At 34.9% G+C, this 12180-nt stretch overlaps 1 pseudogene; it reads left to right on the forward strand.

Moving 5' to 3' along the window:
• The first annotated feature begins 3670 nt into the window (after positions 1 to 3670).
• LOC113749836 lies at positions 3671 to 5958 on the forward strand (annotated as a pseudogene).
• The last annotated feature ends 6222 nt before the right edge of the window (positions 5959 to 12180 follow it).

A 12180-nucleotide genomic window follows, 5' to 3' on the forward strand; every position in this document is an offset into this window, starting at 1 on the left:
AGTAGGGACGGAATAAAAGAATTTGAAATCAAAATTTTTGAACCAGTTGGCAGTATTATTGAATTGTAAATTATTCCTTTATTTTAATTTATTGAGTTTGTATATATTTGAGCACCACGTGTGAGTAAAATGTAAACATGAAATACAAAATAATATCAAAATTTAAAAAAATATAAATAAACATGACAAAATCTAAAAGGACGGTCCCCAACTACACCTACTTGGGCCTACCCTGGTCTACGTGATTCTTGAACCCCACCTACATAAGTATGGCTTGCCTAATCACATCCACGTGTGCCCCGTCCCTAAACCAGTTGACCCCAGTCTTCATTTGACACTTACCCACCAAAAATCTCATCCTTATCGTTTTCACTTTTGAGAAGAACGGAGTAATTATCCGTTACTATTTATAGAATCCTATTTATAGAAATCCAAAATACCACTGCTCCTTAATGAAGACAAATTACACCGAATCGCATTTGACGATTAGATTCCGATTGAACGGAAATCAGTTAAAGTGGAACTAGACCGGTGCGGTCGAAACCAAACCTGGTACGATAATTCAATGCATTGGGCCTTCATAATTGAGCTAGTCTTTAGTTATTTCTGGCCCAACAGTACCGTCTTTGTGCTTTTCTTTTGTAGTTTTACCCCAGAAAAAGTCGAGGTGTACTCTCCAATCCCAGTCATGATAACTTTTGTAATTAGAAGACTCTTGATGGCGCGTTTCATAAAATTGAAATCTCAGAATTAAAATTTGAAATCTGAATTCATTAAATTATTGGATTGTTAAATAATAGGTCTCGTACATTTGAGCGCATATCACGTGAAGTGATAAGTGAATAGTTTATCACTTATTTTTTTAAAGTAAGTTTTGTCCAGAAGATTCAATGTCATTTAATTAATTCAAATATTCAATATTTTTTATTATAAAATGCATCTGAACCTTGTTAAAATCTAAATTCATTAAATTTTAAATACTGAATTGGATTATCAAATAGGATTTTATTCTGTCTTGTAAGCATACTGAAAGAATTGGCCAGTTGTTCTAATGACAATCATTGGCACTTGTCAAATATGCGCTTAATTTATACCAAAATTATCATGTGATTGCGCACATTTACAAAATAATGATAAAGTAATTATTTTTTTTCAAAATAGACTTGTAATTTAGAACAATCATAAAAAGAAAGAAAATGTAAAATGTAAAATTTATCTCAGTGGGACCGAGACAATACTAATCACGTTGTCGTATCTATCTATTACTACTCCACGCGTGACATGTTATTCAAGGAGCTATCAGTACTCAGTAACATATTGTTGGCATAATCTGCTGTTAAGGAGGGTATGACTTAGTGGTTAATTCTTTTACCCTTTTCAAGAAAGATTATAGAAAAGTAAACCAGAGATATTATTATTGATCTGCTTCGTGTACTTTATTTTGAAGGTTCGGGCAGAGTCGTAATTCTCTGAATCTAGTGTTCAATTTGATGATTTATTTTAAAATAAAATTCAGGTGTGTTGGCAAGGAGTCGTGCTTTGACTGTGTATATATATATATATATCTGAACACAAAAATGAGATTTAGAATCACGAAAGTTCGTGGCAAGTAGGACAGCCCAAAAAAAAAAAAGTTTCAATTTTGTGGTTCCATGAAGAATTGACCTTTTTTCTAGCTATCGTAAAATTCATGGAGCAAACATTTACTACCATATTGATCAGGATGATATGTTAAGAATTTGCATGAGCAGTCATTAAAATAATGTAAATTTCGTTTTTCTTTTCTTGCACCCGAGTATATGGAAAGAAATTTTCAAAATTAATATGGAAAAAAGGGTTTTTTTTTTTTTTAACTTACTTAGTTGATCAACGTTCTTATCCAAGACTGATTCTTGTGGCCGTTTTGAATGATGGTGTATAATTGTTCTAATTGGTACAAACAAAACATGTAATTCAAATGGGAACAATTTAAGAGCCACATTGTTCTTGAATGATTCACAATTTTACCAAAGTGTCAAACAAGGTAAACAAGACCAATAATAGTGTAGTCTTTCTATCTATTTATGTCAAAGTTTATCCAAAGGAAGCAAAGTGCTTAATTGGTGACAAAGTTCTTTCCGATGTGTCACTTTGGGCACCATATTCTTTTTTTTTTTTATTAATTTTTTAGGGCATCATTTAGAAATTTTGTTTCCATAATTATGATACCTCACTTTTCTTAAAAGTGAAACTATGTAATTATTTTGTCAATGTCATTTATTAGATGGAGAATACAGCACACTACTAGGTGATGCATCCGTAAAGTCCGTTGCCTAATGATCTTTTGCGATAATTGGCATAGAGCCAAATGCGCTCTTCAAATTTGTGGCCAAACTAATATCTGAGATTTACCCTTATTTGGACAGCAATTTTTTTTAAAAAAAATTGTTACGTTTTCTGTGAACACATTTTTCAATCACCTTTTTATCTTATATATATCAAATCGTTACAGTAATATTTTTTTTATAAAAAATTCAAAAAAATGCAGTCCAAACAAGGCTGAAGCAGAATTACACTCTTGCACAAGTTTAGCGGACATTTTTTTTTCCTTTTGTAATTTCAATACTTTATGATATTGTGCAAATAAATGATTTTTTTAAAAAAATAAATTTAAAATATTATCTTTACAATTCTTCTTATTTTACCATGCAATCCAAACCCCCTCCTTCAGTAAATCATCTTAAATTAAATCACTATAATAATTACGGAGAGTCCTGTATTCTTTTGGTTGGATTACATGTCCATGCGGTGAATGTGCCATACGCTCCGATTAAAGAGTCAAATCATTTGATTCGATGAAAGAGAAAAAAAAAAATAAAAGTCTAAGAGTAGACTTTTTGTTCGATATTTAGTCTTTGATCGAAAATCTCTCAATTTGGAAGGCTCCATCTAACAAAAAAGGTTTACTCCAAGCACCAAAGTTTATCCATTGTTTCGTTCGGTTTGCAAACTGCAAGTTGCAGCCATCCATAGATTGACACACTCAAACCTTTCTCAAATCCCGAAAACGCCATCTTCTTCAAACATTTACTAGCTACGGAAATTTCTAAAAGCAAATACCAAATTCAAGAAAATGGAAAATACGCTTTTAGCCAGGTGAGAAAATAAAATATTTGTCGGTGTAAAAGTGCAAATTGCTACGTATTTATCTAGTGTCTTTTGGTTTCATTAAATAAATAAATTATATATATATATATATGTAGGAATTCAATTCAAAGATGTGTTGTGTCTTCTCTGGATATCAAAACCGACATTCTCTTTAAGGAGCTGAAAGGGTCGCTGTGAAGGTGCAGCTAACTTGGCCGCAAATGGTCAAGCGGTGTGAACAAAATACAGTCGGCACTATAACTTACTGCATGTTCTTTGGCATCGCACCGCCTTTAAATTATAAAGAAGCCAAAAAAAAGTAAGTTAATTTCTTTTTCCCCATCATTTGATTTATATCTCTTACAAAATTATATAATTAGAGCATTCATGATGCATTATGCACAAAATTAATCTCAGTGCTAACCGCACAAAATCACTATTCCTGTGACGGCTGCACAACCCTTACTCAACTTTGATTTTGCCATCTCCATATATATATCCCATGTTTCTACGAGTCAGTTGAGGGGAAAAAAAGGAAGGATCTTTAGTTCTTCGCCGGAAAACAACCCTACTGTTTCGGCCTTCTTCAAGTCAGGTTGAATTATATTGCATGTGTGTAAATATCCTAGAAAAGACAGCTTAAATAAGTTTGAAGATTGCTTTTTTAGATTCATTCAGCGGAAATTTCAGCTCGGGCTGGTCTTAATTAATTTCTTTATTTCTTTATTCTTTTTTTTTCTGGATAATTTTGAAAATTCTTATCTTCGTATATAAGTATTTCTAGATCGAAAGATCAGAAGGGTTCTCTTCTTTCATCAAGATTTTATCTGGGTTGGTCTTTTTTTTTTTTTTCTCTCCATTTTCTTGGCTAAGTTGAGGTGGGTACATGTCCTTGATAAAGGTGGCGAACTCACGAGACACTAGCGGATATGGCAGACTTCCGGCGGCAGGTAGAGTTAATAGGGAAGTAGACAACACTGCCAACACCGCTGCTTCCACAAGTATGACCACTACCGCCGCTACCAATAACCTTGCCTCGACGGATATCCAAGGCGGCAGTTCTCAGCAATTTCAGCAAGCTCAGATGCTATCATTTGAGCAAGAACAAGCTAACTATCTTCTATCGGCGGCTGCCGCGGCGGCAACACCGATGTTTTCGGGGTACAGTCAATCGTCGGAGATGTCTGCGATGGTGACGGCGCTGACGCATGTGGTTTCCGGGCAGAGGTCAGGTGAGTGGGCATACAACAGACCAGACCTGAGTGGTTCTGTTACGATGTCGTTTGGAGGTGCCGGTTCTGTAATTCAATCGGCTAATTCGCCATCTTCTGCTTATTCTTCTTCTAGCTCTGGCTCTTGGGCTGGGCAGAAGAGAGGACGTGATCAGGAGGAAACTGTTTCTGGATATCCCGAGCATGCCCAGAGGGTTTATAGAGGGTTTGAAGATTTCAGGTCCGGAGAGTCATCCTCTGCCAAAGCTGGTTAGTGAAAACTTCTAAACTTTTTTTTTGGGTTACCAATGTAAATTTTTTGTCATATATTTCCGCATAGTTTTTATCACTAATAACTAGTTCTTTGTTTTTGTTTTTATTTTATTTTTTCTAAATTCTTTCCCAGTTTGATATTTTGTTTATATGTTTATTTTCCGATCAATTTTGAAGTCATCAAAATTTAACCACCTTAAAAAGGACATTATAGAATTTAAAACGATCTTGGTTCTAGATTCATATTCTTTTTACTCAAAACAGCCTACTTTTGTAGGATCAGCAACACTTCCCTTTTTATATTTTATGTGACGCTCTATACATATTTTTGCATGTAATTGCAAGTGTGAATAGTGCACTATCGTGAAAATGCTCGTAGACATAATTTCAAGTCTTTTTTTTCTGGCAAGAAATATTCATCGTCAATTGCACTTGTGATTATGGATAAAAAATACAGTCTATACTTGAGATCAATGCAATACTTTTTTCCCCACTTTCCCTAATTTCTTTGTGCCTTCAGCAATGCTAGATGAAGCTGGCGGTGTTGTTACACCTACAACAACCGCCTCAACCATCGCAACCACAGTTCAATCCCAAAATCCACCGGCCGAAGCGGCAGAAGAAACCGGAGAGAGGAGGAGAAGGTATAGAGGGGTTAGGCAAAGGCCATGGGGAAAATGGGCAGCAGAAATAAGGGATCCACATAAAGCAGCAAGAGTTTGGTTAGGCACATTTGACACAGCTGAAGCAGCAGCCAGAGCATATGATGATGCAGCCCTTAGGTTCAGAGGCAATAGAGCCAAGCTAAATTTCCCTGAAAATGTTAGACTATTGCCGCCTCTCCAGTCTTCTTCTCAATCAGCTCAGCTCCATGCTGTTTCTTCCACTCCTCCTGCGACAATTTTTCCTGTGACCACCCCATCTCCACAGGCAAGGATGTTCCAACCTCAGCCAATTCAGAGCTCAGACATTGCCAGAGATTATTGGGAGTACTCACAATTACTACGAAGTTCAGGTGATTTCCAGGGACAGCAGCCTGCAGGCTTGTTAGAGCAAATGTACTATGCTTCTTCATTGGCTCTACTGCATTCTCACTCGTTGCCTTCTACTACTACTACCTTCGCTGCATCCCCTACCCCCTCTTCTTCTGCTTCACATCCTCTGCTGCTTCCTGGCCAGCAAAGGAATAACACCTTCCAAACACAAGGAAGTCAAGATCAGGGAGGCAGCTCGAGTTTTCCGGCACCGTCCTGGACTGATTCAGGCCATTATCCTCCATCTTCAAGTTGATTTCGCCTTTGTTTAAATTTTTTTCAATCAATATACTCCACATTATTTCTTTTTTTTTTTTTGCTATTATGATTTTCTTGGTTCATTTTCTTTTTTTCCTTTTTTTTTTTTTTATAATGTACTATGTACTTGTATGCAGGTTAGGCACCATAGATATCATTATTATTGATGCCATAATCATAGAGGAGGATGAAATTATAGAGATGAGAAAAGCAGTATTTAGGTCTCTTAGGCAAAGTTTGGATTAAAGATTTGATATGCAACTTATCTTTGCTTAGTAGCATCATACAGGAAGTTAGAGAACTGTCAATTTGTCATGTTATCCTTTCTTTTCTTCTACTCTTTGCATTCTCTACCTTGCAAGCTTCTTTAACCTCTCATTTCAACATTTTCCACACTACACTATAATCCTTTAAATTTTCTTGGGACATCAATGTACTTATTTTGCGACAATTCATTTACCAGTTCGATATGAATTGTTGGGAGGAGTCAAACATGAGTTGCTAATGGTTTTTTCAGATATAAACTTATGCATTTGTCTCTTAGTGGAGTATGATTTGGTTTCCTATTGTCTATGGCGTGAGAACACTACTCACTACTTGCGCATGTAGTAGTCTTGTATCAAACTACTATATGTTGTTATTATTATTATTCATTTATTCTTCTTTATATTATCAAGTTTCGTATTCGTAGTCTCATCAAAGAAGTCCTTTAGGAGACGTAATCTCAGAAATAAACCTTTGTCAAAAATAAATTAATTAATGTGGTAGCTGGATTTCGATCAGACGAGGAGGATGCAAATTGCAAAAGCATTTTTGCTGTTTTGGTGATGATGTAATCTCAGAAACTGACGATGAATGGGTGATCTGGAGCTATCTGGACATTTGCTGGGGATCGGTGGTCGCTTTTGGCATTTCTTTGATTTATGTCCTGAAGAAGCTTATCGTACTCTCTGCTTTAAAGCTTCAAGTGGACAATTTGCATGGTAGGCCAAAAGTGCTGTGCCACAAATTACTGCCTGCCTTTGAGTTCGACGTGTTCCACTTGCCCTCTACTCATTAAAAATTACTTAAAAAAGAGAGAGTGTGTAAGATAAGTTTTAATAATAAAAACATTCGACTCGAACTCGAGTTGCTGTATGCTCTTTCGAGTTCGAATTTGTCGAAGTTATTGAAGAAAAGACTTTAGTTCGAATCAATTATTTATCGAGCTCAAAATCAGGTCTCTCTCTCTCTTGTTTCCTAACATTGCGGAGCTCAATTCGAACTTGATTTGACCAATTATAGTTCGAATTGAACTCAATCCTTTTTACGCTCTTTAAGTAAAACAAGAAATTAAATAATAAGAAATATTATGGTGACAAACTCCAAGATTTGCTAATAACGTGCCCTCCTCTATAGAAATGTCTGATTGCTACTATGAGAATCCTTAACCTTCGTGGAGCCTGATTGCTGCTACTTTCCTACCTTAAAAAAAAAAAAAAAAAAAAAGAACCTTAAACCACAAGAAAATGGAAAAAACTAGACAAGCAAACAGAGAAAGCACACTCTGTTGGCGGTGGTGGTTAATAGAGAAGGAATATATTTGTGGGAAACAAGTCGAGCTTTTCAATTTGATTTTCTTCCTCTTCTTTTTGGCCGCTGCATTCGGACTCTCGGAGTCCTTTCGTATCGTTTCGCTTTCATGAAGCTGTTCAAGATACAACATGAACGGTGCTAATTAACTAGGGGGGGAAAAAAAAAAGAAAAGAAAAGCAGATTCTATCAAGGGTGTTAATGTACCAAGAAGACCAATTTGATTAATAAAAGTGCAGATTTTAGTACCCCACCGAAATAAAAAAAAAAAAAAAAGTGAACAATTTGGAGAACAACATCTTATGTGGATCACACAAACATCAACAAAATTATTAACTCGTGAAAATAGAGTTGCAAAATTTCGTTTTCATGAACACTGCCTAAAGCTTCTGGCTCATGATTTGCGTTCCCTGCCGACCTGTCTTTTCCCATTAGTTGCCTAGTGATCATGATAAATTGCGAGTCCATTAAGGCCACGACAAAGATCAAACATATACCCGAATTTAGGAGTCTTGTACACTTTTGGATTGAGACATGAACGTCCAACAACCTTTCAAGAAGCATCCTTGAAGCTTAGGTTTTTACATGCCTGTAATAATAATATCTCTTTTGCCCTAAAAGCAGAGATAATTGCAGAAACATCCTCTAACAAATTGCAGCCGCCTATACCGATGTTTGAAAATTACATAAACCTCCTTTGGAAAGTATGTTTTTGATAACCAATTAGTGATGTAAGTATAAGAAGTCCAATGCGTATCCTAAATTATCCCTATTTGATGTCTAAACAAATTAAGCAATAAAAGAAGTTAGATATGATCACTTCTGTCATCCGTTAGGTAAAAATTTCGAAGGAAGTTCTTTGTAGGAAAATTTGAGCTGCATTTTAAAGGCATCCTTACTTGGTGTTCGGACTTTGATTTGACAAGATACTCGTTTTAACAAATGCATCCTTATTATTAGCTCGTTGCTCTTTGCAAAACTACGTAAGAATTCCATTCAAAGAACTCGGAGTGGAATATAATGTGCTTTCTATGTAAGATGAGATTAGAGATTTTCAAAAAAAAAAGTGTTGGGGAAAAAGAGTTTCCGTTTTGCTCTTTTAGGCTTATTTTCTTCGTTTAGATTTGTAGAGTTTTATGAAGGCTATTGTAATGTTTTCATTTCATGACACTAAGAGCGATAAATGTAATTTTTCAAATTTCAGAAAAAGCCGCTTCAGGAAAGGTTTATGAAAAAAGTATTTACCACAAATCTAAATGAACAAGTGTCGCATATAATTTGATTAATTAGTTTTTTTTTTTTTTTTGGTTGCCCGCCCGGTATCCGAAGCTTTATCCCGACTAATCCGGACCCGACCCGCGTCGCGCACCTGGCTATGGTGGGTGAGTCTCCCAACAGGAGTGTCTGCGTACACTAAGACTCGAACACGAGACCTGCTTAAGCGAATCCGAGCCGCTTACCACTCGGACCAATCCCTGTTGGTGATTAATTAGTTGAGGGACTGTTAGGAGAAAGCAAATTTGATGTAGTCAATAAGAGAAACATAGAAGGGAAAAATATTCGTACACGGTGGGCTCCAAGAAAGTGGAAAAGTGTCTTGAACATGAAAGAATCTCACAGACCCATAATAAATCAAAAAAATAAAATCGATTTTCTCTAATTGTATTCATTTTAAAAAAAAATAATTTCTGCAGACGTGTCAAATAAATTTTCTTTTATGCTTTTCACATTGCTTTAAATAGTTCGAAAAAGGGATTCCAAACTCTAAAGAAATGCTTCTTCCTGTTCATATTGCAAACACAATTGACGTCTTGAGAGTTGATCCTTTTGCATACATCTCCTTTCTTCTTCTTCTTTTTTTATTTTTTTTTTGTATATAAAAGATATTTAAAAGACTAGCAAATATGAACACACAAAGCAAAAAAGAATAATTTTTCATTCTTCAGAAGATTGTTAAGCTGCCCTGCCAATTAAAACCTATCTGTACCTAATTTTTCTTGTGATGATATAAGACACGTTTTCACTATAAACAATGGAGGATATTTTTTTTAGGCCACCAGCTTTTGGCAGCTAATCCCGGACATTGAAACTGGAATTTTCTCACTTTTGTATGCTTTTTAATGGGCAGATATTACTTTGACGACAATAAATTTAACAAAGTGGATTTGTTCTAACCCCAGTTACAATAAACTAGTATTAAAATGACTTTATTAGAAAACGCTTCTAAACAATGAACCCAAAAGAACAACAATTTTTTTATTTTATCATTTATGCATAGCAAAAAAAAAAAAAAAAAGAAAAAAATTGATAGAGACTTGAGATTGAAGTTTTCGTCTGGATCAAGATTTGCTGGTCGCTTTTCCGTAACAATACACGTCATTTTGTATTAAAGATTGAGGCGGATGAGAGATCGGTATCCACGTGGAAACCACGTGATATGATGTGGTCAAGTTTGAGGTTTTGAAAAGGTCCACGTGTGGTGAGTCTAGTTTGTGTATCGAAACTAGGGATCCATTTATGAAACCAACAACCCGGAATGGGCCCGCATAATATATATATATATATACATGTGTGTGTGTGTTATAAGTGTTTTTATGTGCCTAGTGTGGTGCGTGTATATGTTTATAACCATAAATTATTGTGATCATTGTTGGGATATAGGACACGTGCTCTTTTGCATCTTTTGATTTCTCAAAAGTGCTAAACTAGATTCCTTAGAGTGGGAATTGAAGTTCAACTTTTGGAGTGATTGGTTGTTTACCTACCCAATTTGGGTAGAGAAGTTGAATGATATGATATCAAAATTATGCTTGTCAATGAGTTAATTTGAGAAGGTAATTATTACTTTCTTTCACTATTTCTTAGTCAATTCATAATATTGTTGAGTTGTGATTTTTGTCATTGTGTTATTTATAATCTTACAAGAAAAAAAAAAAAAAAGAAGAAGAATACTTCTCTTCTAATCATCAACATTTGTATTTACGGTAAATTTTACATACACTGACAGTATATACATTATCACAGTTAGAACAAAATTTGTTGCTAAGTGTACAATCTTTTTTTTTCTTCAATAGTTTACAAAATTTTCAGCAGATATATATATAGAATAAAATGTATTGTAACATCTTAAAGGGGAATCACACGGACATTAGATAGAGGAGAATTGTTTGGACTGTATTCATATAGTATTAAGGGCAACGTCGGTCGTGTCCCAATCCATTCCTAAGGTTCCCCAACCATCCAAGAAAAGAATCAAAGAGGAGAAAAGACAGAAAAATAAGGCAAACAGAATTTTTCTAATGGTTTGATGGATGCAAGTAAATAATGTGCCATTGTGTGTGTTGAGTCACCAAATAAATGCTACCTAACAAATGCTGCAGCAATCATCAGGGCTCAACTCTCAAGTGCATGAATGGGAACACTCAATCTAAGGGATTAGGCAGTTTTATCATTTTATGTCAAGGAGTATTGTAACATGTTGGCAGTTTGGCTATTTTTCGTTAGGTGTTGATTAGATTTAGGCTCACATAAATGTAAGTTCAGTGAACCAAAGACAATTAATGGACACATTTGAATCCCATTCCAAGCTTTCGAGATGACATAAACCTAACTGTTTACTTTAGTAATGATACTTAGAACCAAGAATAAAATAAAAAGGGAACATTAAGGACAAAATCTGCCTAACAATAGTATTGATGGCCCATATAATTCTTGCAATAGACGACAAGATTGGATAATAACTTTTAGGGTTTTTCACATTGTATTCACACACACACACACACTGAGTATACATACGAACAATTATTTTTTTTTCTCTTACATAGTATTTACATAATATTTTCTCTTCCTCTTACACAGTGTGCATAGTATTCACCTAACTTATTATATATATATATATATATATATATATACATACGAATAATTATTATTTTTCTTACATTTATATACATTTCGTATTTAATTTTGCTTACACTCCCTTGTATTTATTTACTTTTTCTTATTAATTTTATATTTTAAAAAATATAACACTTAAAATATATTTTAACGGAGGGCACTCGTTAGACAAACCGTGAGTGTAAACTGGAAATGATTAGTACATGGATGTAAAGGGCTTGAGGCAATGTGAGGAAAGAGGTGATTAAAAGACTTATTCTAGCCGTGGATCTCATCTTCCAGATAATTGTTGTGGGGGTCATGAGAATTAGATATGGTAATTAAGTGGAAAAAAAATTGGAAGAGGGATTTGAAAATGAGCAAATATCAATATCAAGCGCAAATTATAGTTTAATTCATAGGGCACAAATTAAGGCATTTTCACAATCCGTTGTAGTGCACTGAATTGAGGTGTTGCTTTCAAATTTGAGTCATATTAGTGATACTCCATGAGGGATCTATTTCCGGTTTTAGAGCATTGGGAAGCTGCAAGAATAGGATTAGTGGGATAAACTAAGCCACCATAAACCAACTAAAATTGATGATATACCATGGATTCACCTATCCACCAAATTCTTAGCCACAAAATCGCATCCCAGAGAAATACATTTACAAGTAGCCACCAGTGATGACTATTTCATATATTGGAATGATGTTTTACTCTTCTTCAATTACAAAATGTAGTCAAAACTATGTGGTGAAAATATTACTATTTAGTATTTACGTCCTCGAGACTCAGTTAACTGGTAGCATTAGTCGAAGAATCGTGGTGA

This window comes from Coffea eugenioides, chromosome 10 (genome assembly GCF_003713205.1).
Source record: "Coffea eugenioides isolate CCC68of chromosome 10, Ceug_1.0, whole genome shotgun sequence".
In the NCBI taxonomy this organism is placed as follows: domain Eukaryota; kingdom Viridiplantae; phylum Streptophyta; class Magnoliopsida; order Gentianales; family Rubiaceae; genus Coffea; species Coffea eugenioides.